The 13036-nt window shown below is 30.3% G+C and overlaps 1 long non-coding RNA gene across 1 annotated transcript in view; it reads left to right on the top strand.

Annotated features, from left to right (window-relative positions):
- Nucleotides 1-625: 625 nt before the first annotated feature.
- The window catches only part of LOC148284896 (uncharacterized), a 78431-nt gene continuing 66020 nt past the window's right edge, over nucleotides 626-13036 (top strand). The window contains exons 1-2 of the long non-coding RNA XR_015823580.1: nucleotides 626-761; nucleotides 9606-9653. This is a non-coding gene — a long non-coding RNA (uncharacterized LOC148284896). The remainder of the gene's footprint in view (nucleotides 762-9605; nucleotides 9654-13036) is intronic.

Here is a 13036-nt window from a genome sequence, read left to right as displayed (position 1 = left end):
TGTAACAGTTGATTTGCCTGCTAGTAGACTTTTATTCTGATTGTATGAAAATTAAATTGGCACTCGTTTCGGCTAATTGGGATGTAATTTTTATAAAGGATATTTGGCAAAGTTATTTAAATTAAATGTGCTTTTAAAAGTTTTCCCCAAGAATTTACAATTCTTACTCATTATCTGAATACAGCATGTTAGCATAAATGAAATAAATAAAATATTTGAGTGACGTGAGAGCAGTATAAATATTTTTTCAACACTGTAGAGTCCTTAGAACATGCTATCCTAGTGAGGACACTTAAATCAATGTTTTATGGTTTTTTTCTGAAATAGTCAGTATATATTATTTAATAAAAATATGTTATTGCATCAGTACATAAGACATTCCAATCCAAATTTTCTATTCCATTCTGTTCGTGTCAGACAAAGCAATTTGTACATTTCTGTGTTCGTCACTGTGATAGAATCTACTGACCAAATATTTACCAGTACCTGTGTTAAAAAGTGCCTTTAAACATCAATATTTTATACAAAACACATGTCGATTAAACCGTGACACTAAGAGGTTTGTAAACTATAATCGTAAATTAAAATTGTATTCTTTAGTGCTTGCCTGTTGTTTGCTTTGTAAGTAGCAGGCATTAAAAGCTAGGTATCATCTATTTGAATTAAATTAATAATATGGATGAAATTTAATGTATTTAATTAAGCTTAAAATTTGAGCGTGTTTTATTGAACATATTATAGTTTAAAAAATCTTCATAATAGTAAGTATTAAATGATTAATTTATTTTCGATAATTTTTGTATCCTGAGTTAATTTAACCCTTACTATGATGTCACATGAGTCTACATTTAATACATCATATCGTTTATTTTTTTCAAATACTGAAGTGTTTTTTTAGTATGACAATAATCAGCCGTCTCTTGTCCAATGGTGAACATAGGCCTCCCCCTTTAGTCTCCATATTTCCCTATCCTGAGCCAACCGCATCCAACCACTTCCTGCAACTCGTCTTATGTCATCAGACCACCTTGTCTGAGGCCTGCCGACACTTCTTATACCCGTTCAGGGTCGCCATTCCAGGACATTTTTGGTCCATCTAGAGTCTGTAGTTCTGGCTATATGACCAGCCCAGCTCCATTTCTGGTTGGCAGCCCTATGGACCACATCGGTGACCTTTGTTCTCGCTCTAATCCATGTATTGGTTTTTCTGTCTCTCAACGAAATACCCAGCATTCTCCTTTCCATGGCTCTCTGTGTCACTGATAATTTGTGTAAAATTGTTTTCGTGAACACAAAAGTTTCACAGCCATATCTCAGTACAGGGAGAACACAAGCATCAAAAAGTTTCTTCTTTAAGTAATGTGAATACTTCGGAGATTTTAGGATATATGAGAGCTTACCAAAGGCAGCCCATGCTAAACCTCGCCTTCATCTTATTCTTCTTAGATTAAACAGTATATCGTCGTAATATTTATTTAAAAAAAATTACAACCGAGATGAAGAACATTTTAGAGAAGGTAATATAGAAGTCTAGGCATCTACAGGGCTTATGACATGTCATTGGCTAATTTAAGTGGTCACTTTACACACTGTGTAACATTCACCATTCTGCCCATATTTGAACATCTATATCCCCTCAATTCTTTCACATGTTGATGTTTGTGAAGTTAAAAAGCTGAAACTTTTGTTGATATATTTATTTATTCACACAAACACATATATATTACAAAAATAATAACAACTTATTTTTAATGTAATCTTGAAAAAGGTTAGATTGGCCTTTATATTCCGGTTCGAAAAAAAACAATATATGTAACCAACCCAAGTATCAAATGATTTTTTTTGTATTTATCATGTTGTAACATAGTGTCAAAAACAAATTAAAAACACTCTCAAGTAAAGTTGAAAAAATCACCCGATATTTTGAAATTATCAAATACAGGTATTTAAAAACATTTCATATTTTGGTTAAGATTGAAGTTTGATTAAAAGTAAAGAAAGTAAACGATTTAGCCATTTTGAACCCATAGATTTTCAAAATTACTCAACTATTTTTTTAAAATAAAGATGCATATGACAAAAAAATTACTTTTAAGGTATTTCTGTTAAAAAAAATGAAAAAATTTATATAAGTAAAATATAATTACTCTTCGACCAGCGGATTACGTCTCTTAAAATGTAGACCAAACATTAGTACATGGATTATTATATAAAAACCTAGTGGAATAGATAGTTTATAAATAATAAACATCATAAGTCAATAAAGGTAACCTTTTGTCGACCCGCAAATACGCATTGTCAATTAGTATAACATTTTAAAAGTGTATTTATAACTAATAAAAATCTATAAAAGTAAATTATTGCAAACATAATATCATTAAAAATAATAGCTAACTTATCTAAAATACTAGATGTTATGTTAATTGTATCGAGTCTTAATTAGTTGTAACCGAGGCTCAAAGAACCGTAAACTGAGGCCCGCAAGGCCGATAAAATGAGACCTGGAGGGCCGATTACATGATTTCCGAAGAGCTAAACTCTCCAACATGTAACAGTCGACTTGCCTGCTAGTACACATTTATCCATATAATTGGCAGTCGTTTCGGCTACACAAGTACAAAAAATATTTTTACTCTTATGGTAAGTACGTTGTTGCGTAAGCCTGATGTCATCTTACCTTTAAAATATACAATATATAAACATAATTGAGGTATACTGCAATTTAAATGCGAGTTTCAATAAGATGCTCTATGTAATTGTGATGACAATAAAACTTAGATCATCTCTATTTTCCATTTATTTGAAAAGGTGTAAAATTATTTTCCCTTAACCTGACTCATATCAAAGAAGGAACCCTTACAAATATGCTTTTGTTTTTTTACGTCTGATTAAATTATTTATTAAATTTATTTTTATGCAAAATTATCTCTTATATAATATTATAATATTATCTCTGATTTCTTTTATGTCCTAGCCGCTCGTACAAACTATGCCAAGAAATTTCGACTTACGCGTTTCCCTATATAAATCCTTTTGATTTCTTTACATTTTGAACATTTTGTTTATTATATTTTGAATCAGTGCTATCGTTGATATTACCAATAAATAAAATATTAAACTACTAACTTATAAGCAAAAAATTGCTTCAAGTACAATTGAAAATGGGGGTTTAAAGCGATATGTAAGTATTAAAATTATGTGATAAATCCAAATATTTTCGATGATCTGCATAGTTACTATTCAAGTCGTGTAGTTTATTTATACTACGGTGTATATATAAAGTGTATGTTTATCTTTAATTCATAAATAATTCTGTCTATTTTTACACCTGTACTCCATAATTTTAGAAGCTTCTAAACAAACTCTATTTTTGATAAAACAACACCTATAAATACACTGTTTGCTACCATAATTCAAAAAGTACAATAAGAAAAGTGACATATTTTTCCGAAAATATCATATTTTTATAGAACAGCATTTGAGCAAATGACAATATTGGTATCAGATAATTTATTATCAATGATACAAATTGATGACGACTATTTTTTCATCACCTGAATGTGTCAATAATTTCTTTGCCGAGTAATTATTTATCTCTTGTTCAAAAACACAAATACTATTATGCCAGACATTGACTTAGCAAACAAAAAGCTAAAATTATAACAAGATCAATAGATTAGTTGATAAAAATAAAGCTTATGTTTGATTATCTGTTTCATGTTTCAAAATATATTCATGTTAAGTTATTTTTACTCTTTGATACATTATGTACATATAAGCTTTACTTGACTCAATATATTTGGTAGTTTGTGCCTTGTCCGCCAAGAGAAATAAACCAAACTTTTCTAATGGGCAATTCCAATGGATTTTTTATTTTCTAAAAATTAATATAAAAATCACCAGATAATTGGCACTATTCTTATTTTATTAATAGAGAGAGGGTGAAAGAAGCATAGACAACAATACGCGTCGTTTTAATTTCTATCTTTGGCATTGCCAACATTGAAATAAAGGCATGATTTGTGGTGTACTGTAAGATGGATTTGTGTGACTAAATTCATTACTAACCTACTTAAATAGCTTTTTGGAGAGATGGAATATTACAAACGGAATTCATGAATGAAATTATTGATTATTAAGTTTTTTTTAACAATAAAAGAGTCTTGGCAAATTCCTATATATCTAAAATTCTTCTAAACAATTCATACCCATTAATAAATGCTCACTCGTACAAACATTACTACTACCCGTTTTAGGTTACGATAATGTTTACATGACTGGTTTATGCAGTGAGCAACTCGATAAACTTGAACGACTTCAGAATACATACATAAGGTATATGTTTGGTCTAAGGAAATATCACTACATTTGTGATTATCGTAGGCAACCGAAATGGCTCAAAATTAGACAGCGGAGAGACTATCACTCCCTCTCAATTATATTTACTACCCTTCATAGTCCTAACGCTCCTATATACCTCCGTTAAATAATTCAGCGCTTATCAGATCATGGTTTACCTCTTCGTTCTAATTCTCAAAGCACCAAATTACTGCAAAAAAAAATTATTACTTTCTGTCAGTTTATACCTTTTAATGAGTATTTTTTTTTCATATTTTTTATCAGTTTCATATGTTTTTTCATATTCATATATTTTTTCAGTTACATATTACATTGACTGTTTTGTTTTTTTTTTAATCCATATTTTTTGTAAGATTATTATATTTTTACATATTATCTTTAGATATCTCTAAAAAAAATAGGATGTATTTTTTTTTTAAATATTCTGTAATTTTCATTTTTTTTTAAATTACATTAATTTAAAAAACATCCGAAATACACATGTTAACATTAATAAAATACGAATTTAAATCAAATTAACAATAGAAATTATTACAATTAAATTATTGTAAAAAAATCATCTATCAATATAAAATTTTAAAAAACAATAAATAAAATTCTAATAAAATATGCACCGAAATTAAACTAGCAATGTTAGTCATCGAAAATAAATTATTGTAAAAAAAAATGTATTGATATAAAAACATATACTTTTTAAACCTGAACAATCCAGTGACAAAAATGTCAATTTCTACGTTTTCAATGCTGTATTGGATAGGACACATTTTTCTTAAACGAATCTACGTATAAAGTTTTTGGGTTTCTTAAGGTATGACCATTAGGAACATCAATTTTCATATTCCTCAAACAGCTTGAACTTTCCAATTTACTAGTATTAATCTTATAAAAATACTTTCTTCTAGTTTCTAACGTTTTGTTGTAAAAGTATTGAAGACATTTCTATGATAAGAGTCTTGTTTTTTTTTGTATAGATTCAACAAGACATATATATTTATTGTAATATAGATTCCAAATGATTGATCCATATTCCATTTTACTTCTTACTAGAGAGTTGTACAATATTATAGTTAGAAAACATTTGTTTTCTCTCACGAATATTGACGCATTATAATGTTATACTAACACACATCGAATAGACACACACTTATACGCTCAACAAGTGTATCTACCCACCGAATGCCGATTCTCCAAAGTCGGCGAGTGTTTTTTACTGTTTAATTGTTGCTCCATCGGTGAATATCAAAAGCTGTCAATTGGATTGACGTATCGGTTCCTTTGTTGATCTATACACCCATCTAACACCACCAGGTTCATCCTTCCACTAGCTGTAGCATTAAACTAGTGATGCGAACAGCTGGTTCATGAAAATAAATCGAATAAATAATGAAAGTCTTAAAAAAACAAACAAACAAACCATCACGCAGCGCCGTTTCGTAGGCAGAGACGATAGAACACAATATCACCATGTATTTGCATACAGACCTCGCTTCCTCTATATTCATACATCTTCTCATGCACGCACGCTAACTATTCCGGGTTTCGAAATGTCCACTATCAGGTATTTTATGGATTTGGTTGTGCAATGTGTTTCTCAGTATTTCTCGTTTTCTGCACCCATCAAAGTTTGCATCGTTAATTATTTTAGTCGTTCTTTCGCTGTCCATTCGCTCTACATGTCGAAACCAACGTAGCATTCGTTACTTGATTTCAACGATATGCTTGTTTCAGCCTTACATAATGCACGGACATTAATTTGTGCACCTGTCACACATCGTTTTACCATGAATTCGCCTAAGAGATTTCTATGTCTATATATTTTTTTCAATTACATACTTCGCTCCCATACATAAGATTTGGCACCAGAACTTCATTGTAAACTGCTAGTTTTGCCTTTTGCGACAAACATTGTTTGCCATTGCAGATTTAGGTGCACCGTTCACCTTGTTCTCCTTCCTTGAATAACACTGTTTATAGTAAAATGAAATAAAATAAAAATATTGAACTTAGGATTAAAATACATAGGAAATATTGGTAAATGAATTTAGCCGCGGAAAAGGAATCGATTATGAATTTAAGTAACGCGTGCCAGGTAATTTAGATTTCATCATTATTTACTAAGAAATAATGTTTTACTTCAAGACAAGGAAAGGTAGTCACAATTAGGCGAAAATTATCGGTACGCTTATGAATAATACTATTTTATAAATCCCCTTTTTGACTCTTGATCTTGTATATGAAATAACCATGCGGATATGTCGTTGCTTTCTAACGATTAGGGTTAGGGTTCGAGTCCTCGCAGGGTTCGAATTTTTTGCGATTATGTTTTTTTTTTAATTATTTTTTTTGTTTTTTAAACGTTTTTGTCAAATTAAAAAAATATTTCAACTGAAACTATAAGCCACTAGTGCCATTTGTAATAGATTATTTATCAAATATAAAATATACCTTTTTTATGTGATAAACTACCGCTATGGACATTTTATCGGAATTTTTGCAGCTTACCAATATAAAAACTTACCGCTTGCACTGCGGTGTTGTGGTATGCTTGAGATTATTTTTAATAAAACTCATTGTAATTTTTACCACACAAGAGTTAAATATATTATAACACAACTAGTTTCAGGTATTCTGAATTACCGTCATCAGGTGTAAATATAAACTAAACAAAAATATATGCACAGATTAGTACTTAGGTACTGATAGAGTCGGGTGGAAGGGGCAAGGCAATGTGTAGTGTAGGGTACAGGTATTTTAATATTTTTCGAGTTATTTATTATATTGTGAAAAAATTTAAAAGTTTAATTTTATGGTAATGAAAAGAATGGTTTTGTATCGATAATATGGTTTGGTAATAAAGTGTTTAATTTTGAATAAATTCAAAATGTTTTTCCACAGAGTAAATGCTGAAACAATAAATAATATGCTTGAGATTCCAGGATCAATTTCTCGGGAAGGTTGACATGAAATATATAATACTTCAATATTTCATGTTCCTCGACTGGCACCCGAAGTGTAAGGCTGATCACCTTACCTTCATGTAACAGATTATTGATTTAAGCTGCATTTAGTGTACCAACGCAGTGCCCTGTTCACCATCGAGTCCAGACAGTATGATGATGATTATGATATTTACTTAGTTGTTAACGGTCGTATTAGAAAATGAAAGTCGACATTTGGTAGAGCGAGATTCGAAACTTGGATCTCTGATTGCTATAACACAATATATGTATTTGAAAATTTATTATCTTATTGATCGCGATGACGATTAAAACCTCATTATTCGATTATGAAAATAATCTAATAAAATTCGATTATCAAAACCGTTTCCATTACTACATGTAGCCCTTAGTCTGCAGATTACAGGTAGAATTGGATATCACATTTCACGTTTCCTTACAGATAGCCGCGACCAACAGATTGAGAGATCATGAACTTAGAGACGTGTGAAGGTACAAACATCAAATGGTAGTGATTGAACGTGAAATCAAAGTAGATTCAACGACTGATAAAAACTTATAGATTTGATGTATTGTAGGTACAGGATGATCAAAGAAATATGCCGGTTTTAAAAAGGTATCGATTTTTAAATACGTGTTTCACTTAAATGTGATTCGTTACTTCTATGATATGCATTCTTCAATCCCTGCACATTATGTACAAGCAATTACTGGTTTGGACTCTTTATTTTTAAAAACCCTTATAAGTTATTTCTCGTAAGGTTATTACAGCCAAAACGTGCTTTTTAATGTTGATTTCAAATTTGTCTCTATATTTTGTTCAATATTTCAAATAGTCAGGCAAATCATTGTAGTATTGATTGAATTGGCATTAACTTTAGAGAATATCATAAATAATGGAATTAAACCAATATTTCGATTAACATGAAATCAAACTTCTTTATTCCATAATAAGTAAACGCCAAATAATGAATAACTTAAAAATCTAGAAAAACAAAAAAAATGATTTTAAAAACATCGATTTATAATGTAATATTTAAACATCTTTCACCATTTTTTTACAATATTCCCGTTATATAAACCTCCCTGTCCATTATTAGATCCTCCCACTTCTTTCAGTACCTAGATTTTTCATTTATGTTTAGTTAATAATATAACACCTGTTGAAGGAACTGTGACTGCTGAAACAAGTAGTAAATTGAAATAAAAATATAAAAAAAGTAATTAATTAATTTCATATTTAAGAAGTAGTGTTTAAGTCCATTGCATGGTATTTTTTAATGTTCTGCATTTTTCCTTGCTTTATAAATTCTGTAGTGTTGTTGTTGTCTTGTACGAGTATTATAATAAAAAAATATACACATTTTCGTTAAAATTATAGCATTTTTTATTACTGCTAAGTTATCTTCTTGTATATTTCCTATTGCAATTTTGTGAACAATTTTAATCGTCTCGATTCGTGTACAGTATTTTTTGACAAATTGGTTTGGTGTACCAATGCCGTGATAAAAATTAAAATACGTATTTTACTAATATTTATACATTCATTTATAAATTTTGACAAGTTAGTGTGATTAAAAGCCACATATTTAAAGAAAACACTTTTCATATCCAATTCTCGCAGCGCTGAGCTTCTTCATTAAAAAGAATGAAAACAAAGCTTGTACGCTATTTTTTTTAAAAAAGCAGAAGAAAATGGGATCTTATTCTAGCAGCAGTATTTGCAAGATTTTTTTTGCATATTTTCACTAGAATTTTGGTAACAAAAACATTTGAACATACTCGTACTTTCTACGTTTTAAATTTCAGAAAATTAAAATTATTAGTTTTCCGAAAAATCACTGAAACTATGTTTTTCTCTTCCATCTGTTCATTGCAGATTATGAAATTAAAGAATTTAAGAAATATGGATGTTTAAACATAAGCAAAATGGTGAGTGTTATGTTAGGTAAAGTGTTTATATAAACTAACTTATGACAGGTCATAAGCCATTTAAATACCTAGACCTCTACATTATCTTCTCAAAACTACTTTTCATGGCTTCTATAGTAGTTTTGTAGTATGATAATTCCCCAGAGAGTGAAAATCAGTATGTATCTATAAACATTTTGACGAATTTCAAATATTGTTCATTTACATAATTAAAAATAATTATATAATTGTTATTATAACACAACATTTCATTTATTCATCCTGTATGTAGGCACTTCCAGTGTCGAGGATACAGTTTGAGGTATGAAGTGTCTAGTTAAAAACACTACCAAATAATTTCTGATGTTTCATTTACAGAGATCAAAAATATTTTGATTGACCTCAAACAAGTCTGTTATTTTTTAGGTAAGTACTGTCTTTTTTAAAAACAATCTTTAGTCATTCGCAGGTACCCATTTCATCATCATCATTCCCTTTCCGCACCTAATGGTGCATAGTTTGAATTCGGACATTTGTTTTCTTCTTAAATGTTTTCTCCCGTAGCATAATATTTTTTACTGCGTTGTACATAACAGAATTTTGTGATTTCGCTTTTTTTAATGGGAGTCTGATTTAAACGTAGTTATGCAGAAAGCAGCCAGTTCACAATTTTGAAAAAATGAGAAATTCATGTTATTGGGTGCAGGACGGTCAATTCTATGTTCTGCTAAAAACAGCCAGACCGCTTTGTTACAAAAAACTGTATTTATCACCTTCTGAAAATGGCGTCGATCACAAAAAAAGCATTTCTCAATTTGTAGAAAACACCCACATCTCTAGAAAAATCCCATGGTCGTTTGAAAATTGTTAAAACTGGTCAAATACATAATTAGATTTTTGTGTGTGATATTTAAAAAAAACTTATGGATTCATTGTTTATCATTTGTTAAAATCAAAAACATTCCAACTGTTGTTTGGATTTGATAATTCGGTCTTTTCACAAAAGTGCATTATCTCAGTTTCATTTTCATATAGCTGGCTGCTTTCTGTATAACTACGTTCATTTGTTCCTTATCTTTGGTATTATAATCATGTTCTAGTTGGCTTTAATAACTTTATTTTTCAAAATTTTGTGTTTTTCTAGAGTTAATAATTTTATACACAAAAATTATGGTATTGTTAAATATTATTTTTCTAAATGTTAATATTTTTAAGTAATTTAACATCGACTTTATCCTTGTGAATCTGTTTTTTTTTAAACCATAGTAAAAATTATATTTTGCTACAGTAGTAAATGTGTGGTTCAGTGATTGTATTTCAAATAATTTTACATGAATCCGTATCAACAAATGAGGAATTATAAGAAATGGAAATATCACAATACAGTGAAACCTCTATCTATCCTTCCCCGAATAATCGTTTTCCCGGATGTGTCGTTTATTTCTTCCAACTCCGAAATAATTTCATATTTAATATACAAAAATTGATCGCATCGATCGTTTCTCTATCCACTTTACCGCATTCAGCGTTTGAATTACGATGCGTATTTGACATATTTTAATATTTTGTGTATGTTCTAATGCCTAGAACGTTCGTAAGAGAAAGAGAGATATAAAGTCAATAAGAACAAGTTAAGGTTTCTGAAGATGATTGACTTAGACTTGATACACAGACGAATTTGATAAATATCGTGGGGATAGAAACTATTGAAAGCTTGTGTGACGCAAGGTTGAAGGAGACAGCTGAAGAGGCCGATATTGATGAAGAGGAGCCGCCGCCTGTACCTTCATTTTCAGAAGCATGCACTATCTTCGAAAGATTAAAAACATTCTAGTACTTACATTTAAAAACTGATGCCGAAAAAAATATTATTTGCAAAGCCAAAAATATAATGTTGACTTACGGGAATAAAACAGTAAAAAAACAAACCTCGATGAAAGATTATTTACAATGCAATAAACTGTAATATATTTTTTGTTTTTGTTCTGCTTTCTTATTTTATTTCAATACATTTATTTACACCTGAAACATGTATCTTTTTTAGAATTTTAACCTGCCAATGATAATGCAGATTGCCAGGATCTTTACCCGATCTTATGTCCTTGTGTATTGACCTCTTATTCCCGCATTCATTGTTTTCCCGCATTCATAGTTTATTTCAATAAGTCCTTTTAAAAACGATAGATAGAGGTTTTACTGCTTACGATACGATACTTTTTTTTATTAAAAAAGACGTAAATCGCACGGCATCTAAGCTTTCTACGCTCATAAGGTAAACTCATTTCTGTTTATGTGATAGCTGTATGAAAGGTTAGGTGGCGAGAGGCATAAAGGCACAGTGCGTTCGAATTTTTAACAGCTTTATTAATATATTAGTGCCTGTCATCAAACCATGTAAACTTACAATTTTTATTTGTGTTTAAAACTTTCTGTTACGCGCACGGGCGCACATAAATAAAGGCTTTAAAATATTAGAATTGACGGTCCGCATTTGCATTTTTATGATTAAATAAGTCGTAAATAAAGGTGTTAGAAAATCAGAAACAAGTTGTGGTAGGACAGGGTTTGAACCTTGGAATTCTCGATCCGGAGTCCGCGATACCAGCCACAGGACTACAAGACGCCTCAATGATGTAAATCGTTACAATTGTGATTACAAACCATTTTTTTTTTTGATAATTTGAATAACGCCATTTTATTCAAATCACCTGAAAGGCATTTTTATATGTTTTGTTAAGATTTTGATGATAGAGAAATATGATGATGATTTTATAAAACAATACATAAATAAAAAACAGATAACTAAAGACAAATAACATATTACAACAGAGATGAAAAATATTTTAGAGAAGGCAATATAGAAGTCTAGGCATCTACAGGGCTTATGACCTGTCATTGGCTGGTTGAAGTAAGTTAACTTACTTAAACCAGCCAATGACAGGTCATAAGCTCTGTAGATGCCTAGAATTCAATATTGCCTTCTCTAAAATGTTCTTCATATCTGTTGTAATATGTTAAAAAACAAATAAAATAACGAGCATAAATATATATTTTTTTTTAATGCATAGATTACAAACAATTATTAATTGTGATGGCAATAATGTATTTTGTGCGTCGGAACGCTTATGATTAACAAATGTGTTTTTTTTTAATATCTGTTTTTGAAGTCCTTCTTTACGCTGCGCGCTGTACCATTTTTACTATTTTATATGTACATATTATAATAAACCTACATTACGAAATATGTGTGCACACTCCAGAACCCGTTTGAGAACTAACAATTTTTTTTTTGTACAATCAATTAAATAATCTCCATTTTAAATGTTTTTTTAATCTCAAGTATTGTCTAACAAGACAGAGCAAAAAGTGCAAGCTGGTTTTAAAGTGGAATAAAGATATCTCTAATATACTTAAATGCAGATATTTAGGGTATAGTTATCCAATATGGACCCAAGTTATGCCGTGCCACCGCCTCCCACTCGAGATTACTTTATCTTGGCCCAACCCACAAGGATCATTAATTACCCATTACACCTGACGCATCCACGTGCCTGGTACCTTCTGAGGACACCTTCCCCTATCCTCTTCATAAATCTACAACCCCAGGCTATGTCCGGACTCCTAACCAATTAACGAAGTATCGTTATACCGACCTTAATTTCGAAGTGTCTAATATTATAACCCTAATAAAGCCATTTGTTCGAAGTGAATAAAAGTGTAGCTATTCATTAATTATGTTCCTTGTATCGGTTGGCGGTTTCGTCTTCTGAGGATTCCTAATTATCTTCCTATCATAATATTTTTTTACA

This window comes from Micrasema longulum, unplaced genomic scaffold (genome assembly GCF_059751315.1).
Source record: "Micrasema longulum isolate JH-2025_06_02 unplaced genomic scaffold, ASM5975131v1 h1tg000080l, whole genome shotgun sequence".
Lineage (NCBI taxonomy): Eukaryota > Metazoa > Arthropoda > Insecta > Trichoptera > Brachycentridae > Micrasema > Micrasema longulum.
Note: the sequence above shows the minus strand (reverse complement) of the source record. Positions and strands in the feature narration are given on the sequence as shown.